General features: G+C 40.5%; 2 protein-coding genes across 5 annotated transcripts in view; one reads left to right on the top strand and one right to left on the bottom strand.

The window, feature by feature from the left end:
• The window catches only part of MED12L (mediator complex subunit 12L), a 350,111-nt gene that overhangs the window by 144,302 nt on the left and 187,432 nt on the right, over positions 1–18,377 (top strand). The gene's annotated exons all lie outside the window — the stretch shown is intronic.
• P2RY14 (purinergic receptor P2Y14) overlaps positions 1–18,377 on the bottom strand; it is a 47,267-nt gene that overhangs the window by 12,236 nt on the left and 16,654 nt on the right. The window contains exons 1-2 of one of the 4 annotated variants that reach the window (XM_019661326.1): positions 8,415–10,310; positions 3,373–3,457 (exon numbers count right to left, since the gene is read on the bottom strand). The exons of 1 other annotated variant lie outside the window; for it this stretch is intronic. The gene's annotated coding sequence lies outside the window, so the exon portion shown is untranslated. Of the gene's footprint in view, positions 1–3,372; positions 3,458–8,414; positions 10,311–18,377 lie in introns of those variants that run through there. 2 more of the 4 variants (XM_019661327.1, XM_019661324.1) reach the window with 2 other exon arrangements.

The raw sequence follows: 18,377 nt of genomic DNA, 5'->3' as shown, positions 1-18,377 counted from the left end.
GGAAGATTTTCGTTTCTGAGAAACCAACAGTGTTAACTGCTTAGCTCAATAGCACCCCTCTGTGTGTTTGTTCCAGATTCAGGCTTACCTAGCCAAAAGATAATATAAATACCCAGGACTTGAAGTCGAAGTTGGAAACATTGCAGAGAAGTGATTCTCATACACTTTAAAACCTAAATTTTTTTTGTACTTTTTACCTATTGGAGGAATCAGTAATTTTTTATTTTAATGAAATACATTGTGACAATAATTTATCAATTGGGCATTTCTTTAAATGAATCTGTATTTTACTAAACACAGCACGTGACAAGGAAGCAAGTACTTTCATTTCAAAGTGCATAGGACTTAAGTGCAAAAGACACATTTTTATGCAGCTTAAAGATGGTGCTCAGAGTACATGTGAAATAAAAGACCTTTTTATGAATCCCAAGCCCACAGATAGGGACCCATTGTTCAACGTATGTGTCCTTTTTAGACCATTCCATTTGACAATGTCATATGTGTATTTTTTTCAGTTTTCAAATACAGTTGGCCATTTGTATCCATGGGTTTCACCTCCATGGATTCAGTCAACTGCTGGTGGAAAACCATATTCTCAGATTCCCAGTGGTGGTTTACCAACCGTGGATTGAAAACAGCTTTTGTTCCGCTGTTGGTTGAATCCATGGATGCAAAGAACCAACAGTTAGTTAAGTTTTGGGGGAGTCAGAAGTTACTCATGGGTTTTCAAATGTATAGGGGTTGGTGCCTCTTACCCGCCCTTGTTGTTCAAGGTTCAACTGTATTTCACTTTTCCAGTGCATTTTGATATGAGCCAGTCAGGTATATTATAAGAAAGTAACCTTACATCTCACTGTGCCCCATGGGGCCTATCAGATGCCATTTCATTATTGTTTCAGATGTACTGTCTGTCCATGTAAGAAATCTGAGGGGAGTGAGCATTCCCTTCTGTCTGTACGGTGCTTTGCAGCTTCATGCTCGTGCCTTGCTTGGACCAGGACCAGTTTTGTTTTTATTTTAATGTAGCCTACACTAACTTCTTTCTAACGTCTCCCCGTTATTGCTTTCCTCTTTTGTATCTGCAGTATCTCTCTCTCTCTAGAGGCTACTTCCCTTCCAGGCATAAACCTGCACAAGTCCTTAAAATAGTAAAAAAGCTGTAGGTCTAGAAGTTGTGACATCCCAGTAGCTATAAATGTGCTCAAGCCCTTTCCACCCTTAAGTAACAAAAGTAAGAGCCCTGTGTAGATGATGAAGCAATGATCCCTAGTATCAGTGAGCTCATCTTGTTTCTGAGAATCACTGCCCCATACAAGGAACTGGGGCTCCTTGGAGAAGTGACTGATTTCAAATCAGGTACAGGGAAAGTACAAGGTGAGCTGAGCTACCTTGTGGGCAAAAAGCAAGGAAGTGCTTGGACCAATGGGGAAATGTCAAAAAAAAAAAAAGGACATGGGAACTGACTTGGAGATACTTTTAAATCTGATAACTTAGATATCTACAAGAATGACAGTAATAGATGAAAATATTTTGAAAAACAAACCCAATTCAGGAAGTTGATAGTGACATTAGAAATACGGATTTTTAAAAAAGGAAGGATGAAGATAGGGGGAAGTTCTTCACAGAAGAATGCCAGCTAGAAAATAGAGAAGGAATCACAGAATTAGAAAGTCATCGTTTTGCAACCTCAGTATAGTAACAGATTCAGGCAACAATCGTCAATGGTTATGAAAAGCCATTCGGTGAAAGGTTGTGGGAGAATAGGATATACCAGTCAAAATGCATCTCTTCCAGATAATTTATAATAATAAAGAAAACTAATGTACCTTTTCAGCAGGGATATCTGAATGACCAAACTGACCAAAAATGGGATAACTTGACATTTTCTACCTCCTGATATGATTCAATTATAGATGTACACAACATACCTTATCAAAAAGCTAATCAAGGATCAGCAACCGGACAAATTCAGAATGTAAAACACTCTATAGAGCAACCAGCCATTCAAGGTCGTGAAAACCAAACAAATGTGATAGGGTGAGAGGGAGCAGTTCTAGATCAAAAGAGGCCAAAGAGAAATAATGTAGTCTGTGAACTGTGATTGGTGATTGGGGGGAATAGAGAATGAAAGTATAAAAATTGTTTGGGGACAATCATGCAAATTTGAATGCAGACTATATTATTATTGAATTAATCTTAATCTTTCTAGGTATGATAAAGGTGTGGTTAATCAGGAGACTATTCTTGTTCTTCAGAGGTGCATATTGAAGTATTTAGGAGGAAAGAGCCATGATGGTCTGCCACTTATTTTCAGAACGGTTCAGTAAAAGAAAATATACGTGTGTATATATACTTGTATGCATGTACTTTTTGTTGATGTATATCGTAGCGTTATGCATCCACGTGTATATACGTGTATGTATTATGTGTGTGTTGGTTTTGAGTGAAGGGGTCCTGAGCTCAGTACCTGACACACAGCAAGTGCATACATCTCACAGGCTTCTCTGCTACCCTCAAGTCACCTGTGGGCTCTCCTCTGCCTATCCTTACATTGGGGTTTCTTCTTCTATTCTTGGGCATCTTCTGTCCTTTTACCTATTCTTCTAAGCCGAAGTGATCTTGGTTTAGGACGTTGTTTAAAACCACCGTCTATAAAACAAACTTCCTTTTGGCCCATCATCAGGCCATGTTCTTGGTGCTGGTACCCTGCCCTCCTGGAGCTCAGAGTCTGGTGGCTGTGCCCCTGAGCAGGCTCATTGCCTTCTCCACCCTCTCCATGGTGCACCTCTGTTTTCTGCAGTCCTGGGCCACTCACAGCCCTGGGTATTAAGGAGCCAGGTTGCTTCACCCCCAGAGAGAAGGGCTCTGCCACCAGCAGAGTTAGTCACACCTGACCTTGAGCTACCCCTGTGCCTTGTCATCTCTCCCCTCTCATCACATTTTATAGCAATACCTGCTATTTATTGGGAACTTCACCTCATACCAGACACAGGCAGTGCTAATTGCTTTTAAACATATTTTTTCTTTTTAATGGATTGTTTGATGCCTTGACAGGAATTTATGTAACATAAGCTACAGCACAACAAAAAGAACAGCACACCGACTTCATAGCCAGAGCCCACCCGTGCTCTGCCTCTCTTACTCCATCCCGGGCCGTCCTTCCAGGGTAACCCTGTCTTGAATTCTGTGTTCTGCATTTCTCCCTTTTCAAACAAATGATTCTAATCCATACACACTTGTAAAAATCGCTCCTGCTGTATGAAGTCTTCCAGGACTTTTTTTTTTTAATCCCCTGCTCAGCATTATATTTCTCAAGTTTATCACTTTATAAAAGGAATTGTAAATATTTGGGAAAGATGAACCTTCACTCACCCTGTAGCTGAGCATTTGAATTCCTAGGTGTGTGCCATAGAAAACTCTTACAGAAGAAACAGGTGCAAGGATGCTCGTAGAAACACTGTAATAATAAAAAATGTGGAAGTAGCTCAAATGATTATTGACAGGAGAGTGGGTTAAAAAAAAGCATTATTTAGTGAAATTTTATGCAGCAGTGAAAATGAACAAACTACAGCTATGTACTTGTAAGTCCTCCAGTAGTCCTGATAAGATAGAAGTAATCCCATTTTATAGTTGAGGAAACTGAAGTCCAAAGAGCTTGAATTGTCCAAGGTGTCAAAACTAGTACATTATAGAACTGAGATTTAAATATAGGTCAGTGACATTCTAAAGCCGTAACTACTAGGAAATATTGTTCCCTGCTGAAATGACTTGTATTTATCAGCTTTTCCTCCTGCATGGAGAGAGGAACTTTGTATTTTCACATAACCCAGCAAATGGTTCATAGTGGGAGTTGTAGAAATTTCTGATGAATCACCTAACACATCCTATTTTGCACAGGAAACAAGCAGATGAAAGGAGCTTAGTGGCTTGGCCAGTTCCCGAGGTAGTCATCAGAGCCCCTGTGATTGGAACCCAACTCTTCCAGGCTTCAGTGATGGCAGCTGCTAGCCTGTGACTTCCCTTGGTTTCGTGCTCCCCTCTGGGAGATGGCTGGGAGAGGCCTGGCAGGTAGAATGTCAGCAGTCACTTGGATTACCACTGACCCTGTTCCCAAATTCCTTATCCAGGGCCTCGTGGAGGACAGCAAGGGCCTCTCCTCAGCTGGGTGATTCTTTCATGCATAATATGAAACTGCCCAGCCTGTAGCAGCAAATGGGCTGCAAGCTTTTGTCTATCTCGTGAATGTCACTGACATGATTCACTTGTGGGAAATGTGCAGGTGTATTTGTGTGTATGGGGTGAGGGGTGTGGAGAAGGCAAAATAATGGATATTTGTATCTTTGGCAAGTGAATCGTATTCTTTGTAAATGTAGATTATTGTGCTACTTAGGTATTTTGGCCCAGTGGAACAAAAATTCAGAATGAGAGCAAACGCCTAACTGCCTAGCTGTCCTCTTGAGCTTCTGCTTGTCTGTCATCCAGTGCTGGGAACGCACTGAGCAGCTGCACGTTTTCTCTCTGCCCCCCAAAATGACAAAGGCTTCTGGTTCTATACTTCAGATTTCTGCATGAAGGTAACGTCCAAATGACCAATGATTATATGATGTTATAAAATCTAGCATGGGTAAAAGATTCATTCAAAAGCTGAGTTAGACTAAGGGGTTTTAACGTAACAGCAATATTCATTGATACAGGTTAGATTCTTCATTGCAACCAACCTTTAAGAAACTCCCACTTGCTGAGTTTTGGTGTGGTACTAAAGAAGCAAATCCAGGAAGCTATTAAAACACTCTTTCCTTTTCTTACTGCATTATCTGTGAGACTAGATTTTCTTCAGTATACTTTAACTCCAACTACATTTTAAAACTGATCAAACATAGACGTGGATATGAGAATCTGTCTTAGGCCAGATGTTAAAGCAGTTTGCAAAATGTGGAATAATACCACTTTTCTAACTGAAACCCTTTTTGAAAATGTAATTATTTTTCAAAACAATGTGTTATATTAAAATTTGATGCTATTATTGAAATGAATTAAAACACATTTTATAAAATTCGAATTTTAATTTCTAATACTGTAAGTGTTGCTGGATAATAACTTACACAAACTAAAGCTCTTAGGGCTCCTCAGTGCTGTGAAAGGGATCTTGAGACCAAAAGTTTGAGAATTCCTGGCTAAAATATAATTCATTATATTTTCTCATAAGATTTTTTTGGGTGGTTACTTTGCTTATTTTAATATGTCAGCCCTTAATCTCAACATGCACCGGACAGTATGTGGACTGTGTGTAAATACCAAAAAAGAACACAAGTCCTTCGTGAAGAGGAATTAAATTAAACGTAGAACTTTGCAGCCTGTCATTGTAATTTGCAAATCAGATATCTTTCATTTCATTTTTTTCTTGAGTTTAGTCAGTTGGCCTGTTTGGTTTGCCATCCATCCACCAAACATGTGCATTAAGCAAAGAATAGTCCTAGTGTCGTTCTCTGCCTCTTTCTGTACAGAACCACTACCTGTGGGGCGCATGGGCCCTGTCACAGGTCTCCAGGTTCTCTGGCGGTCAGGCCCAATGTCAGGCCAGGAAGGACCGGCCTGCGGGTTCACAGCGTAGGTCACTTACGGCAGTAGTCACTCAGTGGGCATGTGTTGGTAGATACTCACTACTTGTGTGCTGGCACAATGCCCTGCTTTCTGTTGGAATGACAGGAGGTAAACTGGGAGAAGTATTCATTTCCCTTATTTTGTGATTTCTTCTCAGCTGCAGCTCAGCTCGGGCCTGGCATCAAACCGCTATTGCTCAAAGCTCGCACGCTTGAGCAAGCTCTTAACGAACTGAGCCACTCGGCCAGCCCCTCTGTGATTTCTTTTTTAGCCTCATGGGTGTCAGATTCTAACTCAAGAAATTTTTGGTGGGATTTTACTCTTGGCGGCACTACTTCTAACGTAATAAGTTCTTAGTAAGGATGGGTGAAGGAATTCCATTTTTATTGAGCAGCTGCTGTGTGCCAGGTACTGGCAAGTCTTAGTTAGTATCTTAGTAGCTCTCTAGGGTGATAGCTTTATCATGATGTTTTATAGGTGATGGGACAGAGGGAGATCAAAGAGGCAAAAGAACTGAAAAATAAAACAAAAAATGTACCTCAGTGCCACGTTAGATTCAAATCCAGCAGTTTATCTGCAAAGTGCGTGCTCTTTTCACCATGTGAGATTGTCTGTATGACAGTCTGAGTCCCGATAACATTGACTATTTTATATGGTGTGATTGTTGCTGTTGTGTAAACAGGTGGTTAAGGGACAGAGCAGTTTCATATACTCTTGCATTTCCAACTTGTGTTTATGTATAAATCACAGTTTTTATTGGACATATTCATCTCCTGAGGTCAGAGACAAGGTGGGATAGGTGAAAGGGCACTAGATTGGAAGCCAGATGACTTTTCCTGTCTAAGCACCATCCCTAACCTGTATTAGCTGTGTTATCTTGTTCGAATCACCGAATCTCTCTGGACCAATTTCCTAATCTATAAAATGGAGCCAATAATAGAAGATCTTTCCCAGTGTACTTTGGTGCTAGAAACACCCAATTTTGATAACAATATTTGTGCAAAGGCTTTAAAAGCAGAGGACTTGTACTTATGGGGATAATCGGAAGTCCTGGATCTTGCTATCATATAAAATCTAAAAATTACTTAAATGATCATTACTGGTGATCTCCTTATCCCTCGACTAATGGGACTTTCTTTTGAGACCAAGACCTTCTTTTCTTATTAGGTTGAGTCATATAAAATTGCTGCTATTTCACTTTTTTACAAAAAATGGCACCTTTATAGAGTTAATGTTAATACATTTAATAGTTATTAGTACAGTTACACATGAATGGTTAAAAAAAAAACCTATGTAAATTGTACCTATGGGAACATGGCAAAAAGTACGCCTCGATCTTTGTTCTGTTTTCCAAAACAAACTTTTACTCTGAATTTTCTTTCAGGCTACCTTGAGGACATATGGCCTAGCAGCCAATTAAATGTTTTGTGTTGAAGAAGCACTAAAGGCAAGAAGGATCTTCTTATAGAATGGGTAGGGCTGACATGGAGAGGTGGCCAGGGCTGAAAAAGGAGTTGCAAATGCTAGTGTGTTACTTCAGTTGTGTTGTGACAGATCTATGTATTTGAATGCCTGTATGTCTGTGTGTCTATTTAGAGAGAGATCTTTCTCCTGTGAATGCTTTCTTTAAGTGGGGGAAAACTGGCAAGAAAGGTGCTAGGCATAAAAATAAATAGACAACTTAAGAGGCTGCAGTTTCTCCATGTAAAGAATCATTTGTTAAGAAGAGTCACAGCTTTTAAAAATACTAAATTTAGTAGTTAAAATTCTTTTTGCAGTAGATGGGGAGGCGCTCGTGGTTGGCAAATTATTCTCTAAAACCCTCCCTTCCTTCAGTTGCAGTGTTCTTACAATTTCTCTAGAAAATGGAGTGTTTTAAACAAAAAGTTTTGTCTCTTAGGCTGGAAAAATAAACTGGAGTGGATTCTAAGCACAAATGAAGTTTTAAAATCACCGATTGGTCTAGATTTTATGAAATTTACTACTCAATTTCTAGAAAAACAAACAATAGAATAAGTCCCATAAATTACATTCTTTGTCCTTGCCATCCCCAAATTATAACTAAAAACGCTATCAATGCTTGATATCTAAAGGTCTATGAAATTTCAGAGGAAGAAATCAAGTTAAGAATCATGAAGATGGAAATCAAAACTTAAGACATTAAAAAAGCTAAAGCAGCAACTATGAGGCTTATTTAATTCCTGTTTCTTTCCTGTGAAAATCAATTGTGACTCACCATTAAATCCACACCAGCAGCCCAGGCATTTAGCGATTCAGAGAAGACTTTAAATACTTCTTTGCTTGAAGTATTTCACCTTTGGTTTCAGATTTTTTGTGAGGTTGTGGCTTTTTGTGCTCTTAAACCAAACATTCTGTTGTTTTTTTTTCTCTGGAGCTAAAATTTTAGTTTTTCTGTTGGCCTTTCTTAGCTCTGAGGATTGCCTCAAAACGCAGCTGTAGCAGTGCCCTTTATCATATCCCAAACTGATTTTAACTCACTATTTACATGCACACAACACTGACTTATATTTTACAAGCAGTCAGTTTACAGATTTTTAAAAACGGCAATTGCCCAAAGCCTAATGTACCAACCCATGGCAGAAAAGCCTGCCTCTTGCAATTAAAAAGAACATTTACAGGGAAAAGTTAATTGTACTTAGTCCGTGAACTTGGAAAAGTAAATATCACCTGTCACATGTCATTTCATCCATTAAAAAAAAAAAAAAGAATTTAGGACACTAAAAGCACAAAAAGCCATTTTACATTAGAATCACAAATATTCTTTAAATATACTCTGCATTGGGTAGACTTACCAGTTTTTCCAGCCTCTTATGGTCTCTGTAGGCAAGATTGGGTCAGAAACTGAGCATAACATCTGATGTTGAGGGAAACAGACTTTGCTTTCTGCCTGGGCTGCTCGTGTTGACCAGTGGGAAATGCATTAGCTCTTAAACCAAAACATTTAAAGTGCTCTATGAAACGTTGACATCTCGCCAAAGGTTTGAATGTCAAGTGCTACAGATGTCCAACCCTCTTTGGAGCCGAGCTTTATGTGCGTGTATAAATTGGGTCTAATTTGTGCTCAGGGTTACAAGTTACCAGGGTGTGACCAATGGTAAGTGGTATGAAACTAGGTACAGAGAGGAAGGAGAGAGGGACCCCCAAGTGAGAGCCCCAGCCAGCAGGAGGCTGCATCTTTCCCATGCCTAGCCGTGACCTCTTCCTGTCAGGGGCCTAGCCGTGACCTCTTCCTGTGAAGCGATTGTGAGAATAGCTTCTGTATTTACTGGGAAATATTTTCAAGTTGTAATTCACATGGCTTCAGCTAGCTCCTTGAAACTCATTGGAAACCCGCAAAATATTTGAGAATAAAACAGACGAAAACGTTTCCCATTTCAGTAGCAGGGCAGGAAGTGGGGAGGATGTGCAAGTGGGTGTTTACCTGAGCATCCACGAAGAGCGAGATAACTATCATATGGGAAGGGAGATTGAAAGGACCCCGAGGCAGACTCCTCTGGACTTGGGTGGTTTACCCTGTTCGAGGGGTGGACCTGATGCCTGATGGTGCCTGGTCTACGCCAGCTATTATCCTGACACATTTCCACCTGGAATTGGTGCTATCGGGTTTCCTAATCTCTCCTCACTTTACCCCATCCTCTTAAATCTGGTTTTGGAGCACCCTGTTTGACCCCAGTTTCTGGGTTATTTTTTTATTTAACAAATTGCCGGGACTCTGTACTCTTTACATGGCACTCGGGATGAATGCAATCATAATTTCTCTCGCGCAGGAGGAAAGGCTCGAGTTTCCTACAGTCTGCCCACTTTGAACTCATCCAGTTTGGGACCTGTTTCCTCACCTTTACTTATCTTACCAGTTTCTCTCCCTTTGTATTAAGGTAGCACGCTCATTGTCAATCGTGCTTATTATCATTATCAAACAAAACAAAACAAAACCTCTCAAAGCTCTCCCTTGACCGTAAGTCCCTCTTGTTTGGTACCACTGTCTACTGATCATCCAAGCTATAAACCATTAAGCTCTTCTTCACTGTCTCATCCACTCTTAGCCAGTCAGTCACTGAAACCTGATGATTTTTTTTTTAACACCTAAGTATTTCTTGTCTGTTATTTCCTCTGAGCCCAAGGTCATTTTGCCTGGATTCTCCGCCTCCAGTCTGTCATCTTCTCCCACCCCCCGAGTGGAATCCCTCTAATATACAAGCATGGCCATGGCCTTTCCGTGGATCCCTGTCACCTACAGATAAGTTCATGCTATTCAACAGAGCAGACCTAGTGCTGTGTGCTTTGGCGTTCCTCTGCTCCTCTGCTGCCGCGGCTTGCCTGGAACTTCGTATTACAGCAACACTGACCTGTTTGAACTTCCTGCAGTTATTGATGGCTCTTGCCTCCTTGCTTGGGCTTATGCCTTTTCCTCTGCTGGAATAACCCTCTGGAATAATTCTCTTCTCCTTTCACGTGGTTCATCATGAACTTGAACTGTGTTTCTAGAATTTCAGCCATTTATATACTTGCTTCTCAATCTTTATTATATCCACATATTATCTGCTCTATTTCTATCTGACTTTTGTTTACATGGAATCACCTTAAAACTTACTTACATGTTTAGCTTCAGCCTAAGCAAGAATATCTTTGAAATGACATATTTTATGTGTTTGTTTTAATTAAAATAATGCCATGACTGTTTAGTCAATTTGTCTGTGTGTGATTTATCCCGAGTATTTCTCAAACCTGTGGAAACATGGCTTCAGTTTGGCCTCCCCTTCCTCTGGTAAGCTTTCCTGAGCCCCACATGCAGGGTGAACTGGCCCTCCTCTGTGTTAGCTGATAATACTATTGAGCCTTCCATCCATTCTTATATGCATCTGTTCATCTAATCAGTCAAGTAATGTTTAGTCAGTCAAGTAATAATGATAGTCACCTCTGTGTGCAGCTGCCATAGGGCTCTAGGGTGTAGCCATGAGTATTTAACCTGCGGTTTTGAATTGTGTGTCCTTTGTTTCTGCCATTTAGATTGGGAACTGTTGGTTGTAGGCAAGGGCAATATTTTGTGAGTTTTGAATCTTCAGCACCTACCCCTTGAATTCGTGGAATTAAAAGAATGCAAACGTAGAGATGTGTTGATTTCTTAATTTTCTCTTCTTCCACATTTCACTTATAACACTTGATATAGTTCATAAATGAGACTTCTAAACATTGATAAGAGCCTAAGTAAAAGTTTATATGCTCACTTTTATTTGTGAAGGCCTGGGATCCCTGATACAAAAATAAACTGTCTTTTATAAATATTCAGTTTGATATGCAGGAATAGTTTTGTTTGTAATCCAGTAACTGCTGGAACTGGCTCAGATACAAAGAAACCTTGAGTCAAATGTGTATATTTTAATCAAACCAGTATTTGGGGCAGTGCAGATCAAACTTGGTTCAATTTTATTGGATTAAATAATGATTGCATTACTGAAAGTAACAAGCACTACATGGGAATGCCAAAGGAAAAAAAAAATTAAAGGAACTTGTACGTTTTTAATGTCATCCCATTTTGTAAGCCGAATGGAGAACTAGACATACCTAAAACTCAAATCTCTAAGTCTTCTGTGTTCAACACTCTTGGGGAATTATAAAGAAAAAGTATTGGCAATCCACTAGTACAAAGCTAAGGACTTAGGGAAACCTGAGGGCATGGCAGAAACCCTCAATACTGAGGTGAAAATCAGTGTCTGGGTTTTAAGAGCCTATCCAAAGCAAAAGAGGCCAGTTTAAACACGGAAGGTATATTCCTGTAAACTAGATAATTTAAGAGGCACGCCCTTTTTTACTGTGTTGACATCGCTCACATCTGTAGCTTCACACTGTGCCAGAAACCATTAACTGTCCCAGGAGGCTCCCACCCCTATCCCATGCTCTCTAAGTTGAAGTAGAGCCGTAGCAGCATGAGATGTGCAATTGGATGTGGTTTTTGGTTTAGAGCATGTCCTGTTTCTAAACACACATCTATTCTCTCATCTCTGGCCTTTATCAGGTTGTTTCCTTTTCCACCTCTACCTGTTGACCTCTTTTGCATCCCTTAAAACCCAGCTCAGACTCCACTGTTTTGGGCGCTTTTCCTTAACTTCCCACCAAGCATGAAGGAATCGCTTCGCCTCTCTGAATTCCTGTAGTGCTTAACTTGATTTCTCATCAGGCCTCAGACAACGTGCTGTCTCACAGATGGTAATGGCTCTCTCCTGGTCTGGGGGAATGGTGGGCCTTTTGCTGATGTTCCCCAAATCTGTTATTCATGTAGTCACTTGGCATGTCGGGCGACAGGGCAGGTTATTTTTCTGCAGCCTCTGTCACCACATATTGCCAGCTTGTCTGGGCTGGCTTCCTGGGCTTGACACATTACCCCTTTCCTTAGCTGTTTATGGGCGCCCCGTCTCCTGAGACACCAGCTCAGTGAGAAAGGAAGATTCAGATACAAGAAGGTGATTATATTTAATGAATGAGGACCTCCACTATTTTTCCTTCTTTCTTCTTTTCCTAGCCCCAAAATGTAGACATTTTTAAAATTTTGATTTCTTTTTGTTGATAATTCAAATTAAACTGATTTAAAATTTTTATCAAGTCATGTGTTTATGTACTTTAAGAAATCAAATGAATAATAGCAGTTCCTGTCTTTTTCCTCTGCCCCCGTGGCCACCTCTTTCACTTTTTGGCTATTATTTTTGAGTATCTAGCCCTATATTCCTACATAACTGACAGTTCTTGGCTTTCAGAAATGTCTGTTGACTTCTTTGTGTGGAAGATGAAGATTCAGCTCCCTTACCCTCTACACTTCTCTCCGTCTAGATAATTATGTCCACAATTTTTGAACAAATCTGTGACCCTCATTCATATCATTAGAGCTATGCAAATGTTATTCGTAGCCAGGCTCATCAGTTGCATTGAAAGGGATCACAATTCCCCAGCCTCCTCTAGTGACCAGGAGAAACCCGCCCTCTTGGCTAATGAGGGCAGGCTGCCCTCTGGGTCCCGGCTGCCCATTTTCCCATTTACAGTTAGTTAAGATATGTAAACATGCTATGTAAATGTTAGCTCTTATTATCACTTCAATATTATAATTTGAGCCAAACCTCATTTAGTTCACTTCTTAGCTGTACGTGTATGAATAATAAGCTTAAAAGTACTTTTGCCAACAGCTGTGTTTATAGAGAACTATATAAAGTCTAGGTGTATGTTTATGTATACCTTGTGCCGGATAGATATTTCTTAGCATTATACCTCAACAGGCAGAGGAAATGTGTGTTGACAAATCCTTGTTATTAATAACTTTCTGTTGTAGTTCACTGGAGAGCCCTTTTAGCTTATCAGCTTTAGGCATTTTGTTTTTGGCAGCTTGCAGTTATTGGTATCTTAGAAAAGTCACAGACATGAAATACACACACTTCCAAAACTGTGTTTTTAATTCTTGTCTTCCTAGTTGAAACTTCCCTGCTACCGGAAGCCTGAATCAAGTTCTCATTCTTTGCATGGCAGCTCTCTTTTGTAGCTTTCCCATTATTACACTTGATAAGCAAGGCCCCTGATTTTATTTTTTTAAACGTGTAGACGATCACTTAGAAGATAAAAGCTTCTGAGTCATAATTAGGCAGGCTGGGGATTGGCTTGTGGAGTTGATGAGACTGTTGGGAGACCAATTTGATGTAAGAATAAGTAATCAGAGAAAAGAGCTAACGACCAAATAACGGGATGTGCGAGGAAGACAGTGACTCTCGTTTATTTGTAAAAATACTATTTTGGGGATTCATACTAATTGGTAACCCTCATGTGTGAGCGTGTGACTGTCTAAACTTTTGTCATAGATCGAAAGGGGTGTGTGTCTAGATAATGAGCACCCAGTAGAGAGAAAACCTGTGGCGGTTGGATATTGCTCAGCAGAGGGATGTGGGACATAAACAAACACCCGCCAGCAGCGGCTAATCACCTGTGCTGTCATGTGCTGCCATGTGCCTTTTCTATACATCCATAACTAACCACAGCCCTTTTTCCTGCAGCTTTACGTCCCTCCTCAGGGGGTCTCCGGCAGCCTCTCAGAGTCTGCCCCTGAGATGAAACCTGAGGCCATCTTTGGCTAGAGTTTCATCCAGGACAAATGAAGAAAAAAATTACAGCAAGTTTGTCTACTCCAGTTTGGAGACAAAGTCAGGGTTAGATTAATCTGTGATTCTTTGCAGTTAACCATAATATAACGTATTCAGAGTTAAATTTGAGTACAAAAGTGAGTTCTGCCTCCTATCAGCTTGGGGTCCTTGGGCTAGTTATGTAATCTTTCTAAATCTCTGTTTCCCATCTATTATATAAAAAAGGTCTAGTATCACTGACCTCATTAACATTGTTGGAAAGTGTAAATGAAGTAATGTGTATTTTCTTCCTGCAGTGCTCAGCCCAAGTAGGTGGTCAGTAAATGGTAGGGGCTCTTATTAATATGCTCACAGGCTAATTGTTGCTTTATAATTTTCTTGAAATTGGATTGTTGTTGAACATATGGTAGATATGCTTTGCAGTTGTCGTAAATGTTGATTTTTATGAAAAGATCCAAATTTGAGGTCTTTGGCTCAGTAAAGATGGTTATGGGAAAACTCTCAGATGACGGAGCTACACATAACCCTGGAAAAAGTATTTCCAAATTATAAACTGAATCCCAGGAGGAAATAAGGGGCATGCAGTAGCCTGGTGAGCTCAGACCTTCAAAGACAGGCCCCCGCGGGTGGTTCCCCTGCGGCTTCGCCTCAGGGGCCCCTTTCCCACTCCGTTCCATCCCTAGTTCTACACACCCAGCCTCCACAGGGAGGGTGCTCCCTCTTTCTTCACTGCTCTCAGCTGGAGAAGTTGTTAGAGTCCTGCTTTTTTTTCCTCATGTGGACAAAATGTGGGGCCCCGAAGCACCTCTTCACTGCTGAAACCACATCAGGCTGCTGCCCCACAGGACAGACTATAGCTCATTATGCTAATACCACGATTAAGCAAACCGACTAGATAAATCTCTCTTATTTCAAGGCCTATGAGACACCAAATGATAGGAAAGGCAGGAAACATTTATTTTTCCTTAGGTAAGGAGAACAAAAGTTCACATGAGCAGACCATTTGGTAAATATTTTGTTAGTTCAGCTGACTGGTTATTAATCCATTCTGTTTTATTGTGGGAAATGTCAGAGTTTTATTTTATTTTTTTAATGGGCCACAGGAAAAACAGTGTTCGAATTTAAGTGACCTCTTGCCATTTGCCAAACCTAATATCACTTATTAACTCCACATATGAAGCATGTGCTGTTTGCTAAGAGGAAGGATGCTTACCACTCCATTGGAGGCACTTAAATTTCAAAAAACAAAACCAAAAAGCAGCCCACAATATAGCTGCTTCTGAAATATCAGAAATGGTGCGGTTTTAAAAAGGAAATGATTATGAGAGATTGTAGACATTTTCAAACCAAGTTTTCCCAGAACTGTTTGGAATGCTTTCTCTGACTTGGCCTGGGAGGCATCTGTATGTCTCTGTAGCTCTTATTCTGCAATTTCAGTTTAATCCTCTTTCATTGGGATGCCAATTGGCATGCTGTAATTAGTCTAAATATTTATAGGCTCTTGCTACTACAAATTTATCTTTTAGGCAGTTGAAACATTTATTGACCTTGTGGTCCTGGGGGTGTGAGAGGCAGCCTGTCTGACTGGTTGAGAATAATGTCTGGGAGTAGATTGCCTTACTTGGAATGCTGGCTAATGCGCATACTGGCTGTGTGTCCTTGGACATAGTTACTTAACCTCTCTGTGCCTCAACAGTCTCTTCCTTGGGATGAGCTATACAAAAACAATGATAACATCTACTTCACAAACAATGATAATGTCTAGCATCAAGAACTGATTGATGTGCTCAGGCCCTTTCAGAGTTCTTTAGGGCATGTCTCAATCTGTGCCTGCTGCAGTGTAGGGAAGGTGTGAACATGAGCTCTGGTGTCAGGTGTGCCTGTGCTGTTCTTCTCCAAGCTCTACCTCTGTCACCTGCTGATAATGGTGCTGATAATGGCCCCTCCCTGACAGGGTGGCTAGGTGAATTAAGTGAAATAGTGTGCATGGAATGTACACAGTTCATGGCACAAAGTATAGCTAATAACTATTAGTGTTATTTCTATTGGTTTCTTCAAATTAAAATAATGTAATTGAAGTTTACTCCCCTCGCCCCTTACTAGGCATCGCTTAGAAAAAGACTTGAGCGTTTTGAGTCCTGGAGCACCTGGCTGTGTCCTGTAGCTGCATTGTCATTAAGACGTGCAAATGAGATGTGAACACTTCATGTTGGTAGTAAGGTGTAGGGGACTTTGGGGAAAGGATGGACAAAAGTGGGTAGAGAGTAAGGATAGAGATGATATTGTGATAATTTTTTATTTCAATATGCTCAATGACTCAGTTAATTCCTCAATTATAATGAGAGAATTGGGTTAAAAATAACCTGAGAGCCTTTCCTCTGTAAAATTTTCAGGCTTTGGGGGCAATTTTTATAGTGTCTCCGAAAAGTTTTTTTAGACTCCGTTTCTAACATGTTCTAAAACTGTGTATGTGTGTGCGGTTTTTGTTTTGTTCTGAGTGGCAGAGCAGTGGAACCATTTTTTTTCCCTCTATGGAAATGTTAAGTAGAACCGCTGTGGATAAAAAAGATGAAAGTGTAGCCTACTGTTCAGTGTCTACCTTTTGGCCCCCAAGCTATGTCTGTGACCCCTTATGGCTAGGGGATAGTTTGAAAACTATCGATGTAGACCTTTTTTCTAGAATACGCCTATCCCACAAGCTGCCACTATGAGCTTCGTAGATATTTTATCCCATTTGTTTATTTTTGGTGTTGTCTTTGCCTGAGGAGACATATCCAAAAAAATATTGCTAAGACTGATGTCAGAGAGTTTACTGCCTGTATTTTCTTCTGGGAGTGTTAGGGTTCCTGGTTTTACCTACATGTAAGTCTTTCATCATTTTGAGTTTATTTTTGTATATGGTATAAGAAAGTGGTCCAGTTTCTTTCTTTCTCTCCTTTTTTTTGGTCTCTTTTCTTTAGGAAATTCCAGTATCAGGACATGCAGAACACCAGGGAGACAAGCAATTCATTCAAGCCTGGGTTTCCTTTCTGCTTTAAGAGCCCCCTGAACCATCCATGGTCTGTTGGTGTGGAGCCAGCAGGCCTGTGTGGCGTTGTGCCTGGGCCAAGAGTTGGGGTGTTCCCAAGCGCCTCAGCCCCTTCCTGGGACAATGTGAGACACTTCCCAGGTCACATGTCTTTGTAGGCTAGTGTTTAAGGCTAAGACAACCTCCATGAAGTCTAGTGGTCAAGTGCTGTATTTGAATGTTTCCTCCTTCTGTGACTTGGTTGGAATATGCACTTCAGGCATTTCTGAGGTGGGCCTAGCGTACAGAGAGAGCTGCTGGGTCAGCCCAGTTATCCAGCCCACAGGGACATGTGGGCCAGAGAGCCCCATGGAGCTAACAGGTAATGATGTCTCCATGAAATAGTTGGCTGTTTTTGAATGACAGTGTCTTCCCTATTTTATAGGTATTTGGTGAGTGCACACGTGTTTTATTTAATAGTTAAAAGTTTTTGATGAAGATGCTTATTTCCCTAATGATACGTGTATTTATGTAAATATTAAATACATAATTATATGTATACTTATTATCAGTAATAAATAAACTTATTTACTTCTCCAAAAGCACTTGGTGTTGCTTTGAAATGGAATGACGTGGAAAGAAAGGTTCACCTGAGGTGTTTGACTTGTTTAACTCTTTTTGTTTGAGTTTGATTAGTTAGTGTTCTGTAGACTGACCACAGCTCAGCTCCCTCTGAGAACAATGCAGTCTGTAAAGGGCTATGAACATCTGGCCTCCGCTCAGAAGTAGGCACTCCTTTTGAACGGTGACAGATTTTTCTTCTTGCCTTTAAGATTTGAGGAGAAACTTTCTGATCTGAGGTACATTGCCCCAGGAAACACTTTCAAAGAGATTTCATTTACCAAAGGCTTAACCAAAACCAATGGATAGGGTGACCTTATACTTCATTATTCAAACTGGGACACTTTTACAAGTAAAAAACGGGTATTATTAATTATAATCACACTGGGACTGCAGGAGTGAACTGGGTCTATCCTGGGCAAACAGAGACATAGTGCAGCTTAAAATAGGTACGCTTGGAATGGTTAGAATGGAAATTTTGAATACCCCAAAGCTTTTGAAAGCCTGAACCTTAAAATGAGTCTCCAGACAGACGGGCTGTACTTTGTCTCTTGTAGTGAATGCTGTTGTGTAGAATTGGCTTCCACTGTTGTGAATAATTTATTGAGCATCTACTATGTATAAATACTCAGTGCTAGCGTTTCCCAAGATTCTTTCGTCCACCACTCAAAAGGGCTCATTGCTTTCCCAAACACATGTCCTGGCTTACAAGTCAGCCCCAGTGCATCCCCCTACCCCTTTTTATTCCTCTTCTAATTCTGATTCCTTTATGATATCCCTGACTGTTAATCCATCCTGTTCTCTGCCTTCTGTAATCCCTATAGGTTAATTATAAATTATTTAGAACCAGATCTCTTTTTTGTTATGTGGTAAATATTCCAGATTTGTAAGCACTCTAAAGGGAAAGATCAGGGCATTTTCAGTTATTTGGTCAACTACAGCAGCATTCAGCTCCCTGCTGGGGACATAGTGGATCCTCACTGTATTCATGGATGTGGCTAGTGAGGGTGGGG

The sequence above is a fragment of the Hipposideros armiger genome, unplaced genomic scaffold, assembly GCF_001890085.2.
Source record: "Hipposideros armiger isolate ML-2016 unplaced genomic scaffold, ASM189008v1 scaffold_344, whole genome shotgun sequence".
Lineage (NCBI taxonomy): Eukaryota > Metazoa > Chordata > Mammalia > Chiroptera > Hipposideridae > Hipposideros > Hipposideros armiger.
The sequence above is the reverse complement of the archived record's forward strand: the minus strand, read 5'-3'. Positions and strand labels throughout refer to the sequence as shown.